At 37.9% G+C, this 19984-nt stretch overlaps 1 pseudogene across 1 annotated transcript; it reads left to right on the forward strand.

Moving 5' to 3' along the window:
• Positions 1–13583: 13583 nt before the first annotated feature.
• Positions 13584–18844, forward strand: LOC110197727 (cleavage stimulation factor subunit 3 pseudogene; annotated as a pseudogene). The gene is made up of 2 exons (XR_013483538.1): positions 13584–13641; positions 16203–18844. The product of XR_013483538.1 is annotated as a cleavage stimulation factor subunit 3 pseudogene (transcript).
• The last annotated feature ends 1140 nt before the right edge of the window (positions 18845–19984 follow it).

A 19984-nucleotide genomic window follows, 5' to 3' on the forward strand; every position in this document is an offset into this window, starting at 1 on the left:
CAAAGTACACACAAAAGAATATCATTTTTAGCAGAAACATGCAATTTAACAATTTAATGCAGTCAACAATTATGGAGCACATACTAGATACATCAAAAACTTTTTGGAAAGATTTAATCTGCTGAATTCAAAAACAAAGTTCCTACAAGCGATGATATCTAATGTCTCTTCCAGTGCAGGAATTTCAATGATCTCATGTTACATTACAGTGCATCCATGGACTGTTAGAATTGGATGAAACTTCAGAGATCATCTAATCCACCTTAAATTTATAGATGAGAAAATTGAGGCTCAAAACAAATAACTCCTCCAAGGATACAGAGCTTGTAAGTGTCTGAGCAGAAACTCACACATAGGGCTCTTGACCCCAAGATGAGAGTTCTTTTTACTCTACCACACAAAACCACGCCTCTTCTTAAAGGTAGAAGTGAGAAAGAGTGAAAAGCACGCAAGAGTTTCCACTATGCAAATATAAAAATAAATTTTCCCCACTAGTTTGTGTTTACCAGACATTTAAATTAATGTTCAAATATTTACAAATTCAGCTGAAACCACTCTTGTTTGTAGGCACTAAAAATATTTCCTGAAGAAAAAAGAAAACCCAACAAACTACATTTTATGTCCACAGGAATAATCCTTTCAGATTTAGAAGTTCAATTCTTCTAATGTCTTATTTCTCATTTTAAGTGATGTCTGTGTGCATCATACATATATGGAAATAATATTTACACAGAGACATTCCTGAGCCTGCTTTTCATCTCCCAATCCACACTATAAAATCTCCGAACTTTGAAAAACAAAATATATTCATCAAATTTTCAAGAGCAAAGAGATGCACTGGGGAAATCCTTTAAAATAAACAAATTAAAAGTCCAGGAATAGAAATCCAAAGAGCTTTAAATTTGAATTAGCTTAACTACTTTTGACACGTTTACACATGAAAGACATCAAGATTGGATGTAGTACTTGCTGGCTTTAAGAAGTTTCATTCTGGCTAGCTATATAAGAAGTTTCAGCCAACACGAGACAAATGCCCACTTTTTTTTTTTTGAACCCTGCTTTCAGCCTGACTTTCTCCCAATTGAAATTCAAGGCTCAATGGCTGGTTTTTCTTGGTTCTAAATGTAGATAAAAAAGGATTTTCTCCACTCCCTCAATTTGATGTGACAGGCTTCTGACATGAATAATGGAAGCGTTTCTTTCACAGGCAAATCAACTTAACTTAGCATGCCTTTATACTCTTAGCGGGCAAGCCCCAGTCCTGCAGATTCCACTGGAGCCTTTAAGGTGGAAGAAATCTTTAGAATTCACAGAAAACGGTCGAAAGTAAACAGTACTTATTTTGTCACAATACGCGAATAAGTCTGATGCCAGAGTCCCCGATGAATATATCACTTCCTAATCAGATCATGATTTACAAGCAATTTGGGATGAGCCCTGGCCCTCCGCGCACCCCTCCCCCTCAGCCCAGGGACAATGACCGCCACTGGGGTACCGCGAGGGCTGATCTATTGGTAGGCTGTGTCAGACTGCCCAGCCTCCCCAAGCAGAGGTGGGAAGGAAAGAAGTTCAGCGCAGGAGACGGAGGAGGAGATGGCGACGCTGCCCTCAGAGGCAGCGTCAGGTGGGAAGAGGAGCTCAGAAACAGGGACAGGCCCGGGATTCGAGTGTTGCCTCCGCTACTTACCTCCTGTGTGCCTTTGGGCTACGCCCTTGCCCTCTCTGGGCCTCAGAGTCCTCCCTCCTAGTTCCTAAACTCCCTTCCGGCTATAAATCTCTGAAGCGACTTCCTAGTCCAGTCACTTTCCCCATCTGACTGGGATACACAGGCCTCAGCTGAGAGACAAGGCCTTCTTCCCGCCCCCGGGCCCCCCCCCAAGTTCCCTTTTTACCTCACCTCTGTCACCCAGCTGGGGGGGAGGGGGTGTGTGAAGAGCCAATGGGAAACGAGTTAGCGGGAGCAAAGGTCGTGAGACTTGGCGGTCTTCACACTATCGTCATACCACACGTGGGGCTTCGATGCAAAAGGACGGAGAAGGTAGGGGCTTGGGTAAAATGCTGGACAGGGGGCGGTGGGGGCAGAAACCTGGCCCAAACAATAACGTAGTGGTCTGCTGGTCTCTCTGTCTCTCAAAAGGGCCTATAAATGTTTGGGTTTTTTTTTCCTAACCAAAGGCCTGTTAAATTAATATCTTCAAGCCCCTTTCGGCATCCATCTCGGAAGTGCTTGTGGCCTGTGCCCTCACACTGCGCGTCTGAGCCATGTAGAAGGAATCCAAAATAGGGAGAGATAACGGGTGAAGTAACTTGATGAGGAGATAGTGGGTGATTTGATGCAATAGAAAGGGCACTGGATTTGAGGCATAAGTCCTGGCTGTGAATTTTGATACTATTCTAAATTTAGCTCTCTGCCTAGTTCAGGGGTGGGGAACCTTCCGCCTCCAGGTCACATGTGGCCCGCTAGGCCCTCCAGTGCAGCATTTTGACCGCGTCCAAGTTTTATGGAACAAATCCTTTTATTAAGGGGATTTGTTCTGTGAAGTTTGGAATCGGTCAGAGGGCCATACTTGAGGACCTAGAGGGCCACGTGTGGCCTCAAGGCTGCAGGTTCCCAACCCCTGGACTAGTTTCTTCCTTTGTAAAATGAAGGTGGGGGAGGGTGGAATTAATTATTGTAAGGGATATAGTAGCCTTCCCAACCAACAACATGATGAAGGCCTAGGAAGCAAAAAAAAAAAAAAAGACTATCACCCTGTCAGAGTAAAACCAGAAGGAACCTCCTCAAACCCCTTTTTCCCCATTAGCAGGAAATATGAATATCACATAGCTACCAATTTTCCCCATTTCCCCCCTAGCATGAGTCAGCACCAGTCCTGAACCCTGGCCCCAGTCCACAAAGCCCAGGCCTACTTGACCTAAAAAAGACCCCTATTAAAAACTCCTCTTCTTTCTTTTAATTATTTTTTTTTATTTTTTCCGCCAACTACATGTAAAAACCATTTTTAACATTCATTTAAAAAAATTTTTTTTGAGTTCTAAATTCTCTGTCTTTGGTGCCGCTAGGTGGCGCGGGGGATTGAGCACCAGCCCTGGAGTCAGGAGGACCTGAGTTCAAATTCTGCTTCAGACACTTGCTAGCAGTGAGACCCTGGGTGAGTCACTTAACCTCGATTGCCCATGTAAATAAATAGATGAATGAATCAAATAAATTCTCTCCCTCTCTCCCCTTCCCCTTCATGAAGAAGGCAAGCAATTTGATATAGGTTATATATGGTACATTCATGCAAAACATAGTTCCATATTAGTCATGTTGTGGAAAAAAAAAAACAGATCACTCTACCCCCCAAAAAACCAAGAAATATAAAATTTTTTAAAAAGTGTGCTTGGATCTGCATTCAGACTCCATCAGTTCTTTTTTCTGGAAATAAATAGTATTTTTCATCATAAGTCCTTCAGAATTGTTTTGGATCATCGTATTGCAGAGAATAGCTAAATCATTCACAATTGATCATCATCTTACAGTATTACTGTTACTGTGTACAATATTCTCCTGGTTCTGCTCATTTCTCTTTGCATCAGTTCATGTAAGTTCAGGATTTTCTGAGAGCATCCTGCTTCTCATTTCTTATAGCACAATAGTATTCTGTCACAGTCTTACCACAACTTGTTCAGCCATTCCCCAATGGATGGGCATCCCCTCATTTTCCAATTCTTTGCCACCACAAAAAGAGCTACTATAAATATTTTTGTCCATATATGCCCTTTTCCTTTTAGTTTTTTATCTCTTTGGAATATAGACTTAATAGTGGTATTGCTGGGTCAAAGGGTATGCATGGTTTTATAGCCCTTTAGACATACTTCCAAATTGCTCTGTAGAATGGTTGAATCAATTCACAATTCCACAAAAAGTACATTAGTGTCTCCATGTTCCTACATCTCTTCCAACATTTCCATATTAGCTTGTCGTAAATGTGGGATGGTACCTCAGAGTTGTTTTAATTTGCATTTCTCTAATCAATAGTGATTTACAGCATTTTTTTCCCTATAACTATAAATAGTTTTGATTATTTTATCTGAATACTGACTCTTCCTGTCCTTTGACCATTTATCAATTGGGAAATTGTTTTTATTTTTTATAAATTTAACTAAGTTCTATATATATTTGAGAAATGAGAAATTAAAAAAGTTTATCAGAGAAACTTGCTGTAAAATTTTTTCATAGTTATGATCATATATTATAACATTATATCATATTGTTATATATTGTTATATAAAATATGTGGTTTATTGTATGACATGTTATTGTATTATAGTAATTTATTGTATAATAAATTATAAAATATAATGGTATAATGATATAATAAAATAATATATTATTAAATTAAATTAAACTGTTATCATATAGTTGTATTTCCTTCCATCCTATTCCCCCCCCCTTTTTATCCTATTCTCTCTCTTATTTCACCCTGTCCACTCTCAAAACTGTTCTGCTTCTTTTACCTCCCAGAATCCACCCTCCTTTCTATCAGGCCCCTCCCCCTTCTTTTATCCCTTTCTCCTCCTACTTTCTTATATGGTAAGATAGATTTCTGTTCTTAACAGTGTGTATGTTACTCCTTCTTTGAGCCAATTCCAATGAGAGTAAGGTTCACGTGCTTCCTCTGTGCCCCCACTTCCTCCATCTTCCCCTCCACTGCAAAAGCTCTTTCTTTTCTCTTTTATGTGAGATAATTTATCCCATTCTGCCCCTCCCTTTCCCCTTCTCCCCGTGCATTCCTTTCTCACCTCTTAATTTTATTTTTTTTTAATATATCATCCCATCATACGCAACTCACACCCATGTACTCAATATATACTTCTTCTAACTGCCCTAATAATAAGAAAGTTCTTAGGAGTAATAAATCTCATCTTCCCATGTGGGAATATAAGCAGTTTAACCTTATTGAATAGCTTAAATTTTCTCTTTTCCTTTTTACTTTTTTATGCTTCTCTTGAGTTTTGTATTTGAAAGTCACATTTTGTATTCATCTCTGGTCTTTTCGTCAAGAATATTAAAAGTTCTCTATTTCATTGAATATCCTTTTTTCCTGTGAAGAATTATACTCAGCTTTTTTGGGTAAGTGATTCTTGGTTGTAATCCTAGCTCCTTTGCCCTCCAGAATATCATATTGCAAGTTCTCCAGTCCTTTAATGCAGAAGCTGCTAAATCTTGTGTTATCCTGAATGTGGCTCGATGATATTTAAATTGTTTCTTGCTGGATGCTTGCAATATTTTCTTCTTGATGTAGGAGCCCTGGAATTTGGCTATAATATTCCTGAGTTTTCATTTTGGGTTCTCTTTCAGGAAGTGATTGGTGGATTTTTGTTTGGTTGTTGTTGTTGTTGTTGTTTTTGATTTTTGGTGAGGCAGTCAGGGTGAAATGACTTGCCCAGAGTCACACAGCTAGTAAGTATCAAGTGTCTGAGGTTGGATATGAATTCAGGTCCTCCTGACTTCAAGGCCATACCTCTATCTACAGCACCACCTTGCTGCCCTAATAATTTATTGAAAGATGATGTCTAAGCTGTTTTTTGTCATGGGTTTCAGGTAGTCCAATAATTCTTTTCTTTGTCATTTCTTTTTTTAAGCATATTATTTTTTAAAATTTTATTTATTTTTTTCCTACATTTTAAGTTCTGAGCGCTCTCTCTCCCTCTGCACCTCCCTCCTCTCCCAGAGAAGGTCACCATTTGAATTAGATAGATAGATAGATAGATAGATAGATAGATAGATAGATAGATAGATGTAAAATCATACTGTACATACATCTATTTATCAGTTCTTTCTCTGGAGGTGGATAACATCTTCCATCATAGGTTCTTTGTAGTTGATTTGAGTATTTCTAATACTCAAAATAACTTAGTCATTCACAGTTGTTTTGGGGCAATTGTGGTTAAGTGACTTACCCAGGGTCACACAGCTAGTAAGTGTCAAGTGTTTGGTCTGAGGCCGGATTTGAACTCAGGTCCTCCTGACTTCAGGGCCTGTGCTCTATCTACTTTGCCACCCAACTGCCCCCCACAGTTGTTTTTCGAGCAATATTTTAGAATATATAGGTTCTTTTCCTTTTTCCCTGATCACCTTGGGAAATAGACCTAATAGTGGTATTTCTGGGTCAAAGAGTATACACAGTTTTATAAGTCTTTGGGTATAATTCCAGATTGCTCTCCAAAATGGTTGGATCAGTTTGCAACTCCACCAACAGTGTATTAGTGTCCCCAATTTTTCCACATCTCCTCCAACATTTGTCATTTTCCCCTTCTAACATATTAGCCAATCTGATAGATGTGAGATATCTCAAAGTTGTTTTAATTTGCATTTCTCTAATCAATAATGATTTAGAGCATTTTTTCATATGACTGTATATAGTTTTGATTTCTTCATTGAAAAACTGCCTGTTCACATCTTTGACCATTTATCAATTGGGGAATGACTCATATTCTTATGAATTTTTTCAAATTCATAAGAATATGAGTCATTCTCTAATTGATAAATGGCCAAAGGATATGAACCTTTGAGAAACTGTCTACAAAATTTTTTCCCAATTTTCTGCTTTCTTTCTAATCTTGACTACATTGGTTTTATTTGTACAAAACCTTTTAAATTTAATGTGATCAAAATTATCCATTTTACATCTCATAATCCTCTCTATCTTGTTTATTCATAAATTCTTCTCCCATCCATAAGTCTGGTAGGTAATATGATCTATGTTCTTCTGATTTTCTTATATCTCCCTTTATATGTAGGTCGTGTATCCATTTTGACCTTATCTTGTGAAATGGTGTAAGATATTGGTGCATACCAGGGGTAAAGAACCTGCAGACTCAAGGCCGTATGTGACCTTCTATGTCCTTGGGTGTAGCCTTTTGATTGAATCCAAATTTTACAGAACAAATCCTTTTATTAAGGGGATTTGTTCAGTGAAGTTTGGGATCGGTCAGAGTGCCTAGAGGCCCTTAAGGACATAGAGGGCCACATGTGGCCTTGAGGCCACAGGTTTCCACCTCTGGTCTATACCCAGTTTCTGCCAGACTACTTTCCATTTTCCCAACAATTTTTACCAAATAATGAACTCTTATCTCAAAAGCTTAAATCTTTACATTTGTCAAACATAAGGCTACTATAATCATTTACTAGCGTGTATTGTATGTCTACTCTGTTCCACTGATCCACCTTTCTATTTCTTAGCCCGTACTAGACAGTTTTGATAATTACTGCCTTATAATATAGTTTAAATCCAGTACTGCTGTCTCCTTCTTTTACATTTTTTAAATTAATTCCTCTGATATTCTTGAACTTTTGTTCTTCCAAAAGAATTTAATTATTTTTTCTAGCTTAATAAAATATTTCTTTGGTAATTTAATTGGGATAGCATTAAATAGGTAGGTTAGTTTACTCTTAAATCTCTCCTCAATCTGTTTCTAGGTCAGTTGTTTTTACATTGAGGTATTTCACATTTTCTTCTATTTTCATTCTTTTGATTTTGTTTTATTGCTTCTTGATGTCTCATGGAGTCATTAGCTTCCACTTGCCTAATTCTAATTTTTAAGGCATAATTTTCTTCAGCGAGTTTTTATACTGCTTTTCCATTTAGCCAATTCTAAATTCTCCCCTTATTCATAGATCTGACAAGTAAACTATTCCATAATCCTTTAATTTGCTTATGGTATCACTATTTATGTCTAAATCACATACTCATCTTGACCTTATCTTGGTATAAAGTGTGAGATGTTGGTCTATGCCTAGTCTCTGCCAAACTGCTTGCCATTTTCCCAGCAGTTTTTGTCAGATAGTGAGTTCTTGTCCCTAAAGCTTGGACCTTTGTGTTTATCAAAGACTAGATTACTATGTTCGTTTACTGTTGTGTATTGTGTACCTACTTATTCCACTTATCCCCCACTCTGTTTCTTAGCCAGTACCATATTGTTTTATTGATTACAGCTTAATATCTGGTATGGCGAGGCCACTTTCCTTCATATTTTTTTCATTGATTCTCTTGATAGTCTTGACCTTTGGTTCTTCCAGATGAATTTTGTTGTTTTTTTAGCTTTATAAAATAATTTTTGGTAATTTGATTGGTATTGCCTTGAATAAGCAAATTAATTTAGGTACAGTTGTCATTTTTATATTTTATATATTGGCTTGACCTACCCATAAGGAATTAATGCTTTTCCAAATGTTTAGATATGATTTTATTTGTGTGAAAAATGTTGTATAATAGTGTTCATATAGTTCCTGGATTTGTCTTGGCAGACAGACTCCCAAGTATTTTATATTGTCTACAGTTACTTTAAATGTAATTTCTTTCTATCTCTTGCTGCTGGACTTGGTTAGTAATATATAGAAATTCTGATGATTTATATGGGTTTATTTTATATCCTACAATTTTGCTGAAGTTGTTAATTATTTCAACTGGTTTTTCAGTTGATTCTCTAAGATTCTCCAAGTATACTATCACATTATCTACAAAGAGTGATAGTTTTATTTCCTCAGTGCCAATTCCAATTCCATCAATTTCTTATTTTTCTCTTATTACTATGGTTAGCATTTCTAGTGCAAAACTATATAATAGTGGTGATAATGGATATCCTTGTTTTATCCCTGATCTTATTGTGTGGGATTCTGGCTTATCCTTGTGTGGGACAGCTATCCTTATTTCCCAAATTAAACTCAGAGGCTTCTCAAGGTAGAAAGTGGAAAGGAATTTATTACTTTCTCATGAGAAAGGCGCCGTTGCTGGCCAGGAGAGTACGAGTTGAGAGCCGCACCCTTGGCTTTTTATCCCTTTACGCGATGCCCTCTCCCACCCCTCTTACTCCTTTCTCCCTTGACTGGGTACTCAGGGCATACATTCTAAACCCGGCAGCTAATACCCAAAAGAAGTAAACATGCCGTGTTTGGACTAGATACATATGTGTACTAGAAAGTAGGAGCGACCAGGCAACCGAGCTCCCCCACCCATGCTGACGTGGTGCTGGAGAAATAGAAACTTATCAGGGAAAAATGGAAACTTAATTCAAGGCTTTCTGGAGGAATGAAACTTAGGCCTGTGGGAACTGCACTGCAGGCCATCTCTCACACTCAGGCCATCTCTCACACTCAGGCAGAGTGTAGAAGAGAGGAGTGTAACAGGGAGGTAAGAGTGTAGCATGAAGATACTAATGAGGGAACTTCACTGTGAGCCATTCCTCACATCCTCATTACAGATAATGCTTGCTGATGGTTTTAGAGGGATAATATTTATCATTTCAATGAAAGCTTCATTTATTCCTATGCTTTCAAGTGTTTTTTTTAAAAATAGGAATGAGTGTTGTATTTTGTCAAAGCTTTTTCTGCATCTACTGAGATAATCTTATGATTTTTCCTGCTTTTGTTATTCATGATGTCAGTTATGCTGATGTTTTTCCTAATATTGAACTAGCCCTGCATTCCTGGCATAAATCTCACTTAGTCATAGTAAATGATCTTTTTAATATATTACTGAAATCTTCTTGCTAGTATTTTATTTAAATTTTTGCATCAGTATTCATTAGAGAAATGGATGTGTAGTTTTCTTTCTCCATTTTCACTCTTCCTGATTTAGGTATCAGCACCATTTTGCGTCATAGAAGGAATTTGGTAGGACTCTTTCTTTGCTTATTTTTCCAAATAGTTTATACAGTATTGGAATTGATTGTTCTTTAAATGTTTGGTAGAATTCACTTGTGAATTCATCTAGCCATGGGGATTTTTTATCTTATGGAATTTATTGATGGTTTATTCAGTTTCTTTTTCTAAGATGGGATTATTTTAGTATTCTAGTTCTTCTGTTAATCTGGGCAGTTTGGATTTTTCCATCTCACTTAGATTGTTAGATTTATTGGCATATGATTGGACAAAATAGTTCTTTATAATTGCTTTAATTTCATCTTCATTAGTGGTGAATTCACCCTTTTCATTTTTGATGTGGGTAATTTGATTTTCTTTTTTTTAATCAAATTAACCAGTGGTTTAATCTATTTTATTGGGTTTTTTCCTTCATAAAATCAGCTCCTAGTTATATTTATTTGTTCAATGGTTTTCTTACTTTCAATTTTATTAATCTCTCTTTTGATTTTCAAGATTTCAAATTTGGTGTTTAATTGGGGATTTTTAATTTGTTCTTTTTCTCGTTTTAGTTGCATGCCCAATTCATTGATCTGCTTTTTTCTATTTTATTTATGTATGCATTCAAAGATAAAAATTTTCCCTTAAGTACTGCTTTGGCTGCATCCCATAAATTTTGGTACATTGTCTCATTGTTGTCATTCTCTTTGTTGGAATTAGTTATTGTTTCTATGATTTTTTCTTTGACCCACTTTTTCTTTTGGATTAGATTATTTAGTTTCCAATTAATTTTTAATCTGTGTTTCCACGGCCCTTTGTTGAATGTAATTTTTATTGCATGATGTTCTGAAAAAGATGCCTTTAATATTTCTGGGTTTTTTTTTACATTTGGTAGTTAGGTTTTTATGCCTTAATACATGGTCATTTTTGTGTAGGAGCCATGCACTGCAGAGAAAAGATACATTCCTTTCTATTCCCATTTAGTTTTCTCTAAAAGTCTATCATATCTAATTTTTCTAAAATACTATTCATCTCCTTAACTTCTTTCTTGTTTATTTTTTGGCTAGACTTATCTAGTTCTGAGAGTGGAAATTTTATGTACCCCACTAGTAAAGTTTTGCTTTCTGTTTCCACCTGTAGCTCATTTAACTTTTCCTTTAAGAATTTGGACACTATACTATTTGATGCATGTGTGTTTAGTATTGATATTACTTCATTATATAGGATACCTTTTAGCAAAATGTAGTTTCCCTGCTTATTTCTTTTAATTAGACCTATTTTTGCTTTTGCTTTGTCTGAGATCATGATTGCTACTCTTGCTTTTTTTTCTTCAGCTGAAACATTATAGATTTTGCTCTAGTCCCTCACCATTACTCCATGTGTGTCTCTCTGCTCCAAGTATGTTGCTTCTAAACAACAATTTGTAGGATTCTTGTTTTTAATTCACTGCTATCACCTTTCTATTTTATAGGTCAGTTCATCTCAATCACATTCACATGTATGATTACTGACTTTGTATTTTCCTCTGCCCTATTTTTTGCCCTATTTATCCCTCTCCCCTTTCACCCTGTCTTTCCTCACCAGCGTTTGGCTTCTATACACCACCTCCTCCAATACTGGTTCCCTTCTATCAGTTCCCTCATTCTCTTCTCCCTCTCCTCTTACTTGCTTGTATGGTAAGATATATTTCTATACCCAGCTGAATGTGTACATTATTCTTTCTTTGAACTAATTCCAGTGAGAGTAAGGTTCAAGTGTTTCCCCTCTCATATTTCTCTCTCCTCTCCTTTCTCCCTTCTCCCAGTGCATCCCTCTTTCTCACCTTTTAATTTTTTGGGAGGATATCATCCCATCATAGTTAGTTCACACCTGTGCCTTCCATCTATACGTACTCTTTCTAACTGTCCTAATAGTGATAAAGTTCTCAGGAGTTATAAGTATCATCTTCCCATGTAGGAATGTAAACACTTTAACCTCATTGAGTATCTTATGATTTCTCTTTCCTATTTACCTTTTTATGTTTCTCTTGAGTTTTGTATTTGAAAGTCACATTTTCTATTCAGCTCAGATCTTTTGAACAGCAATGCTTGAAAGTCCTCTATTTTATTGAATATCTATGTTTTCCCCTGAAAGATTATAACCAATTTTTCTGGGTAGGTGATTGTTGGTTGTAATTCTAACTCCTTTGCCCTAAAGTAGAAGCTGCTAAATCTTGTGTTAGCCTGACTGTGGCTCCACAGTATTTGAGTGGTTTCTTTCTGGTTGTCTGCAATATTTTCTTCTTGACATGAGAGCTCTGGAATTTGGCTATAATATTCCTGGGAGTTTTCATTTTGAGATCTCTTTCAGATAGTGAATGGTAGATTCTTTTAATTTCTATTTTACACCACGGTTTTAAGATATCAGGGAAGTTTTTCTTGATAATTTCTTGAAAGATGATGTCTAGGCTCTTCTTTATCATCGGTTTCAGGTAGTCCATTAATCCTTTTTTTTTGTGGGGGGGTTAGGCAGTCGGGGTTAAATGACTTGTTTAGGGTCACACAGCTACTGTCAAATGTCTGAGGCTGGATTTGAACTCAAGTCCTCCTGACTCCAGGGCCAGTGCTCTATCCACTGCACCACCTAGCTGCCCCAGTCCATTAATTCTTAAATGATTTCTCCTGGATCCATTTTCCAGGTCGCTTGTTTTCCCAATGCAATAGCTCACATTTTCTTCTATTTTTTTGTTCCTTTGATTTTGCTTTACTTTTTTCTGGATGTCTTATGGAGTCATTAGCTTCCACTTGCCTAATTCTAATTTTTACAGAATGATTTTCTTCAGTGAGCTGTTGTACCTTTTTTTTCCCATTTGGCCAATTCTTCTTTTAAAGGAGTTCTTTTCTTCAGTATTTTTTTGTGCCTCCTTTACCAGTGTGTTGACTCTTTTTTCATATTTTCTTGCATCACTCTCATTTCTTTTCCTATATTTCCTGTCCTTCTCTTATTTGATTTTGAAAATCCTTTTTGAGCTCTTCTAGAAATTCTTTTTGGGCTTGAGATCAATTCACATTTTACTTTAAGGCTTTGGATGTAACAGCTTTTATTTTGTTGTCTTTTTCTGAGTCTGTGTTTTGATCTTCCCTGTCAGCATAGTAACTTTCTGTGGTCAGGATTTTTTTTGTAATTTGTTAATTTGCTATTTCTTGACTTTTAACTTTATATTAAAGTTGGGCTCTGTTCACAGGGTGGAGGGGACCCTGTCCCAAGCTCCATGTTTTTTGTGCAGCTATTTTCAGAGCTAGTTTGGGGGAGCTGTAAGTTTTCAGTTCTTCCAAGGTGGTATGATCTAAGGAGAGGTGTGTTTACTACTCTCCTGGCCTGTGTGCTGGTCTGTGAGCAATCACAAACACTCTTTTGTGCTCTGAAACTGTGACCAGGACCCGCAGTCCCTTTTTCCACAAGCTCTGGTGTTCTAGTGCTCCTCCTCGCCCTAAAACTGTGACCCAGGACTGACTCAGATCCAAATGTGAGTAATACAACAGAGTTCTGCACTCAGTGCCAGCAAAGGGGCCCCTATAATCTCCTTCTGACCAGTTTTCCTACTCCCCTACAATCTGTAGTCTGAGAGCTCCAGATGTATCTGCTGCAGCTGCCAATTCAGTTGTCCCCAAGGCCTGTTGCTGGTTTTCTGGGATGCCACCTGTGCTGGACTATGCTCCATTCTCACACCAGTATAATAGACCTTTGCTATACACCTTCTAAGTTATCTTCAGCTGGAAAATTTTTTCACCCCATCTTTTTGTGGATTCTTCAGCTCCAGAACTTGTTTTGAGGCATTACTTAAAGTTGTTTGGAGGGTAATTTGGAAGAATGCAGGTGAGTCCCTGCCTTTTTTCTGCCATCTTGATTCCACTCCCTTTAAGACCCATCTTCTTTTCCTCACATTAGGTGCCTGACCATCCAGGACTCCAGAGGACAATCCCACTTGTCCACAAGTCCTTCAGTTTGTCCATTCCCTCTGATTACTTCTACACTGTGTGAGTATCCTCCATCAAAAAAGCTTGCTTCCTGAACTTTCTTTCTGCATGTACCCTTCTGCCAAGTTTTGGGTTGTTTTGGAAGTACTGTGCCTCCAGGCCTCATAGTTTTCTTCTTAGAAGCCCAATAATGTGACCAAAGATTAGTAGCCACACTTAAAATTCAAGTCTTTGACTTAGGGAATATAAAAAGCAAGGGCTAAATTGGGAGCCATGTGCCTCAATAGCAGGTCCTTCCAATTCCCTGACATCAGGGCTGTTACTATCCACTCCTAACTGTGTGCCCATTAGATTTTTCCCACTGGCAACCCAAGTGGAACATAATGGAGGTTGCTGCCTACAAATTCTGTGTTAAAATAGTGGCTTAAATTGTATTATAAAGCAGCAATCATCAAAACTGCTTGGTACTGGCTAAGAAAAAGAGTGGTAGATCAGTGGAATAGGTTAAGTATGCAAGACACAGTAGTCAACGACCATAGTAATCTATCATTTGATAAACCCAAAGGCCCCAGCTTCTGGGATAAGAACCCACTCTTTGACAAAAACTGTTGGGAAAACTGGAAAAGAGTATGGCAGAAACTAGGCATAGATCAAAATCTCACACCATGTACCATAATAAAGTCAGAATGGGTTCATGATTTAGATATAAAGGCTGCTACTGTAAGCAAACTGGGAGAGCAAGGAATAGTTTACCTATCAGATTTATGGAGAACAGAAGAATTCATGACCAAACAGGATAGAGAACATTATGAAAAGCAAAATGGATAACTTTGATTACATTAAATTGAAAAGTTTTTGCACAAAGCCAATGCAACCAAGATTAGAAGCGAAGTAGAAAATTGGGAAAGAATTTTTACAACCAGTCTCTCTGATAAAGGCCTCATTTCTAAAATATATAGAGAATTAAGTCAAATTTATAAGAATACAAGCCATTCCCCAATTGATAAATGGTCAAAGGATATGAACAGGCAGTTCTCAGATGAAGAAATTAAAGCCATCTATAGTCATATGAAAAAATGCTCTAAATCACTATTGATTAGAGAAATGCAAATCAAAACAACTCTGAGGTACCACATCACACCTATCAGATTGGCCAACATGACAAAACAGGAAAATGATAAATGTTGGAGAAGATGTGGGAAAATTGGCGTTGTTGATGGAGTTGTGAAATGATCCAGCCATTTTGGAGAGCAATTTGGAACTATGCCCAAAGGGCTATAAAAATGTGCATACCCTTTGATCCAGCAATTGCACTTCTAGGGCTATATCCCAGAGAGACCATATAAATGGGAAAAGGACCCACATGTACAAAAATATTTATAATAGCTTTTTGTGGTGGCAAAGAATTGGAAGATGCCCATCAATTGGGGAATGGCTGAACAAGCTGTGGTATATGAATGTAATGGAATACTATTGTGCTATAAGAAATGATGAACAGGCTGACTTCAGAAAAACCTGGAAAGACTTGTATGGTCTGATGCTGAGTGAAGTGAGCAGAACCAGTAGAACGTTGTACACAGTTAACAGCCACGTTGTGCAATGACCAATATTGATAGACTTAACCCTTCTTAGCAATACAAGGATCTAAGACATCTCCAAAGGCCTCGTGATGGAAAATGCTATCCATATCCAAAGAAAGAACTATGGAGTTTGAATGCAGGTTGAAGCATACTATTTGCATTTTTCCCCTTCTGTTGTATTTTGTTTACTCTTTCTGGAGGTTCCTCCTATTGGTTCTAATTCTTCCTTACAACATCACTAATGTGAAAATATGTTTAATAGGAATGTAAATGTATAGCCTGTATCAGATTGTGCGCCGTCTTGGGGAGGGAGGGGGAGGAAAATTTAAAACTCAAAAGCTTATGGAAGTGATTGCTGATGATTCAAGATAAATTAATTAAAAAACTAACAAACAGTGGTTTAGAAGGTTCCTTCCAGTTCAGATCCTGTGAATCTAGGCCAGCTCACCCAAGTGAAAATGAGCCCCTTGGAACTGTGAATAGAGGAGGTACCTACCAAAAGCACTTCCATTAGACTTGATGCTACCTGCTGGAGGGGCGGTGTGAAGTGGGGGGATTGAACCTGTTGCACAGAGTTAGGAAAGACCCAGGTTTAAAACCTCCTCTTCCCCCACCACACGTACAAGTTAGCTGTGTGACCCTAAGTAACCGGTTTCTCTCTAAGTCCCAATTGCCTCATTTGTCAAACCCTAACCCTAAATAATCACAGGTAAAATTGTTGAAGACCAAATAAGAAAATTTATTTAAAGCATTTTGTAACTCTTAAAGTGTGGTATGAACTTGAATTACTATTTTTATTAGAAGGTCCTTGTGGTATATGTTGTCTAGGTGCTGTGTAAGGGCACTGCCAACATAACAATGGCCCTTGGTTCCCCAGATGTTCTCCCTTCAGGCCCCTGACAGGGTCATTTTTACTCCTCTTGGAATAGATGATGGCGGCAGCAGGTGCCGGTGGTCAGGAGCTGCTTTTAGGGGGCAGGCATTTCATCTGCTTTTTTTCAATAGGTGACTTTGAATTTCCTTTTTCTTTTTAATTTGTAGTCCCATATTGTGGACCAGCTTATACGCTTTCACCAGGCCCTCCAGCATGATGTTTGGCAGTGGAGCCACCAAGCAGGCTGCTGAATATGTCCCAGAAAGAGTGAAGAAAGCCGAAAAGAAATTAGAAGCGAATCCATATGACCTTGTCTCTTGGAACATTCTGACTCAAGAGGCACAGAATCATCATATAGACAAAGCACGAAAGACATATGAACGCCTTGTTACCCAGTTCCCCAGTTCTGGCAGATTCTGGAAACTATACATTGAAATGGAGATCAAAACTAAAAATTTTGACCAGGCTGAAAAGTTATTTCAGAGATGCCTTCTAAAGGTTTTACATATTGATCTGTGGAAATGTTATCTTTCATATATCAGAGAAAACAAGGCAAAACTACCCGATTACAAAGAAAAAATGGCACAAGCATATGACTTTTCTTTGAATAAAATTGGAATGGAAATTCTGTCTTATCAGATTTGGGTGGATTACATCAATTTCTTGAAAAGCATGGAAGCTGTTGGGTCTTATGCAGAAAATCAAAGAATAACAGCTGTCCGTAGAGTTTATCAACGAGGTTGTGTTAATCCAATGATCAATATTGAGTATCTTTGGAGGGATTACAACAGATATGAAGAAAGCATCAACAGACATCTAGCTAAAAAAATAATTGAAGAGAGGAGTAGAGATTACATGAATGCAAGGCGTGTAGCAAAGGAGTACAAAACAATAATAAAAGGTTTAGACCGCAGTGCCCCTTCAGTACATCCACAAAATACTCCCCAAGAGGCTCAACAAGTAAACCTGTGGAAGAAATACATACGGTGGGAAAAAAACAACCCTCTCCGAACAGAAGACCAGATACTTCTAACAAAAAGAGTTATATTTGCATATGAACAGTGTCTCCTGGTGCTGGGCCATCACCCAGATATTTGGTGTGAAGCTGCCCAGTACCTGGAGCAGTCCAGTAAGCTGCTGTCTCAGAAAGGGGACATGAATAATGCTAAATTATTTAGCAGTGAAGCTGCTAACATGTATGAGAGAGCTATTAGCACTTTACTGAAGAAAAATATGCTTCTTTATTTTGCATATGCAGATTATGAAGAGGGTCGAATGAAATTTGAGAAGGTACATGGCATATACAATCGACTTCTGGCCATTGAGGATATTGATCCTACTCTGGTATATATCCAGTATATGAAGTTTGCAAGGCGAGCAGAAGGCATCCAATCTGGAAGGATGATATTTAAAAAAGCAAGACAGGATACTAGAACACGCTATCATATCTATGTTACTGCAGCATTAATGGAGTACCACTGTAGTAAGAATAAATTAGTGGCCTCTAAGATTTTTGAGCTGGGGTTTAAAAAATATGGAGACATTCCAGAATATATATTAGCCTATACTGACTACCTTTCTCACCTGAATGAGAACGATAATACACGAGTTTTGTTTGAACGAGTATTGACCTCTGGAAGCTTACCACCTGAAAAATCTGCAGAAATGTGGTCCAAATTCCTAGCTTTTGAAAGTAGCTATGGTGATCTGGCCAGTGTCCTGAAAGTGGAGAGAACACAGTTCACAGCATTCAAGGAAGAATATCAATGCAGGGAAACAGCATTACTGGTCAATAGGTACAAGTTCATGGATTTGTATCCCTGCTCTGCAAATGAACTGAAGGCTCTTGGCTATAAGGACATCTCTCAGGCCAAGCTCATTCCCGACCCTGTGGGAACTCCTTCCATATTGCCTGTCTTTAAAGATGAAGCGGATAGAAAAGCTAAATACTCCAGGCCAGACGTCCAGCAGATGATCCCCTTTCTGCCAAGACATTTAGCACCCCCAGGCTTATACCCTGTGCCTGGTGGAGTGTTTCCAATACCACCTGCTGCTGTACTTTTAATGAAACTCATCCCTCCTCCCATCTGTTTCCAGGGTCCTTTTGTGCAAGTGGATGCATTGATGGAAATTTTCCAAAGATGCGAGATCCCAAACTCTGTTGATGAAGCTGTGAGGATCATTACTGGAGGAACACGAGATCGAGCTGTGGAAGGGAACGGCCCCTTAAGAAGCAGCACCATGCTCACCAGAGGGGTCAAACGACCCCATGAAGATTTGGAAGAGGATGAAGAGAAAAAAGGCACAGTGAAGCCACCCATCAATGACATCTACAGAGCCCAACAACTGAAGAGATTCCAGTGAAACAAGTGTAGAATTCTACTGCGAAAGACAGACTTGTGTACAGACATTCCTTTTGCCTCTTAAGTCATTTGTTTAAAAGAGAAAACGCTTTGTCACAAACATCTTGGGAATAAAGTTATGTTGTCACCAGTGCCACTTTTTATCAAATGGTTCTCAGTAAAACTTTCAAAAGCAAACTAGAAGAGTGGGCCTTAAAATGTTGAATAGATTTGTGCTTTAAGCAAAATAAGTTTTCGAAAATGGGGAAATAGCTCAAAATTTCTGAACCATATTTTGTTTGCTCTTTAGATGTATGTAGGTGACTCACTTGAAGCCTTGTTGGCTTTCAAATTTTATTTTAAAAAATGAGTGGCTTATGGTTGTGAAACATTTTAATTTACTTGTTCTGGAAGTTACTCTGTTTACTCATGTAAAGTCCTGCCTAATTGTTTGTTTTTATTTATGGCAGAATGTACAGAATCTGTTTTATATTCAAAAACGGGGGGGGGGGGAGATATCAGTTCTTTTAACAATAGAAGGATCTCAAAAAAAAAAATACAACAACGGGGCAGCAGCTAGGCGGCACAGTGGATAGAGCACCAGCCTTGAAGTCAGGAGGACCTGAGTTCAAATCCTGCGTGAGACACATAACACTTAACTAGCTGTGTGACTCTGGGCAAGTCACTTAACCCCAATTGCCTCACCAAAAAGAAAAAAAAAAGGACCTTGTGTTCTTTGTGTTAGAGAGTCTCTCCTAGGCTTTGCTTGATTCTTCTTCAGAAAGGCCCAAGGCTTTCCTGAAATGAACAGTGAAATGGCGACCCAACAGGATCCCCCTCATGGTCAGGTCTCAGTTTTGGAAGAACAGAACATTTCTAACTCTGGCCATGTGCTGTTAGTTTAGCAGCTCAACCTTGAGAATTTTGCCTGGCAAGCTATGAGCCATTTCCTGTTTTCCCAAATCTAAAGGGCTGGGTGTTTTGCGTTTACAAAAGGGAAAAACAAACCAATTGTAAACTCCTGGGGACAGGCACAGTGCCTTTTGTTCTGGGTTTTCTCTTCTTATTGTCCACTTCTAGGGATGCTTCCAGAATAATGAGGTGAAGAGAATCTTGCCTGTTTATGTTTTATGCTTAGAGTCTTAACTAGATTTTCAAAAGAGATTACAAAATAGCAATTCTAGGGTAATAAATGTACTTTCAATAAAGCACACTACTGTGATCTTACTGTTTGGAAATCCAAGCACTGGAAAGAAAAAAGAATTAGCCATCTTAATATCATACTTCTTACCTCATATCTCAAACTCCATTTGTATTTTAAGATTGTAGAATAAATAAGATGACCAAATTTGTTCCATTGAGATATAATGCATTAAAAATCAGATACCAAAGCCCATGAATAGAGAACTATTTGTGCATATTATTTCAGCCATTTTTTTTAAAAAGCAAGAAAAAAAAGATCTCACATCTCTCTTAAGCCTGTCTTTAATAACTAGTTAATTAGCCAGTTAGGGCACTCAACAATTATAGATGGCAGGACAGAAAAGAAGAAAAGGGTAACCGATAAAGGTAGAGCAAAATCTTTTTGATTTAAAGGGCTTCTAACA

This window comes from Phascolarctos cinereus, unplaced genomic scaffold (genome assembly GCF_003287225.1).
Source record: "Phascolarctos cinereus isolate Bilbo 61053 unplaced genomic scaffold, phaCin_HiC Scaffold_8;HRSCAF=390, whole genome shotgun sequence".
NCBI classification, from domain to species: domain Eukaryota; kingdom Metazoa; phylum Chordata; class Mammalia; order Diprotodontia; family Phascolarctidae; genus Phascolarctos; species Phascolarctos cinereus.